General features: G+C 40.4%; 1 non-coding gene across 1 annotated transcript; it reads left to right on the top strand.

The window, feature by feature from the left end:
* Positions 1 to 857: 857 nt before the first annotated feature.
* On the top strand, positions 858 to 965 carry LOC141619338 (small nucleolar RNA R71). Its single transcript, XR_012531667.1, has one exon. It is a non-coding gene; the product is annotated as a small nucleolar RNA R71 (small nucleolar RNA).
* Positions 966 to 1,722: the final 757 nt, after the last annotated feature.

Here is a 1,722-nt window from a genome sequence, read left to right as displayed (position 1 = left end):
GCATTAATGGCCTCATGTGGTGGCGCACCTTGGGGCGGTAGTTGGACCAATCTTCTTTGGGAGCTAGATGTGGCTAGTTGAGCCACTTGGTTCTCTAGCATCTTGATAGTGGCAGTGTGGGTTTGATCACTTTTTTGTAAGTAAGCCATCATATAGGATTAACCCTTAGCCAATTGCATCACTAAGGCTTCAAGTTTACCCCCTTGGTCATTTTGTTGGGCATTTGAAGGTTGACCTTGTTAGAAATTTTGTTGAGGTTGCCTTTGTTGTTGGTTTTGAAAACGCGGTGGATTGACAAACCTTTGATGTTGTGGGATGAAGTTATTTTGTGGTTAGGGTACAAAGGTATTTTGTGGTGGAGGGTTTAGCAAATTTTTGCTCTTATATGACAAATTAGGGTGAAAACTTGTGTTGGGATTGTAAGTATTTATAAAGTTACCTAGAGGGTATGGATTTTGCTTAAAACTTTGATAAGCATTTACCTCTTCAAGATTGGCTTGACATAAAGTGGCAACATGTCCTGCTCCTCCGCAACTGTCACAAACAACAATTTGGCTCGTAGTAGACATGGCATTGACTTGTTGAAGAGAAACACTTTCATCTCGGTCCGCCAATTGTTGTTGGAGTAAGGCAACTTGAGCCTTCAAAACGGAAGTATCGAAAGATTCCTCCTTACTCTTGAGCGGCACACTTTGGGAATTGACATATTGGGCATCATGGATCGCCATGGATTCAATCGTGGCATGAGTAATATCCGTGTTAATTTGATCAAACCGCCCATTGTTGGCGGAATCAAGAATTCTTTGGGACTCAGCACAAATCCATTGTAGAATGTTATAGCTAGGAATCAAGCATATAACCCATGATATGGGCATTCCCTTTGCAACTCCTTGTACCTTTCCCAAACTTCATATAAGCTCTCAAGAGCTTGTTGACGAAATTCCGTGATTTGGCTCCTCAAGGTTTGAGTTTTCTCCAGTGGAAAAAACTTTTGAAAGAAAGCAAGAGCCAACGTTTCCCAATTGGTAATTCCCATAGCGGTGCAATCAAGGCTATTCCAATTAGTAGTAGTTGGGGATGGTGGTGGTGGTGGAGATGATGAACTAGAAACCTCCTCCTCTTCAAAAGCTTTAAGATCGTCTAAATAAGACTTTATTTCACTTTCAATTTGCACGGGAGAAGCGGCCTCTTTAATTTATTTCCAAAAACATCGTCTTCTACGGAATGTTTTCTCGGGCTCGGAATCCGGTGAAAGCAATTCTCCAATGCGAGAAGACCAGGGCATAAGACAACAATATCAAGAAATTCGTAAGTAACGGTATCAAGGAACAAGTGTTCCTCGAGACAAAAGAAAACAAGATAGAAATCAACAATTCTAAACACAATAAAACCGCGCTCCCCGGCAACGGCGCCAAAATTTGATAGGCTTTGTCGCAAACCTAATCAAAGATAAATTTCCCTAGACACAAATTAATGTAGTATGAGGGGTCAAACACAAGGAGACGGGAATTGCGTTATGAAAAGCTATGAAAAGACTTCTATCAAGGTCGATTACAATTGTTTGTTTGATTGGTTTGGTAACTAGCAAATTAAAACGATGTAAATATATATGATAAAGGAGTCTAGGGGAGTCGGGTCACACATGAAATTGTATATAGATGTTAATCTTAAACTCGGAATAAATAACATTGCCAATAGTTTAGGCTTAAAGACAACCACCTC

Source organism: Silene latifolia, chromosome 1 (genome assembly GCF_048544455.1).
Source record: "Silene latifolia isolate original U9 population chromosome 1, ASM4854445v1, whole genome shotgun sequence".
Lineage (NCBI taxonomy): Eukaryota > Viridiplantae > Streptophyta > Magnoliopsida > Caryophyllales > Caryophyllaceae > Silene > Silene latifolia.
This window is presented reverse-complemented; position numbering and strand designations above follow the sequence as displayed.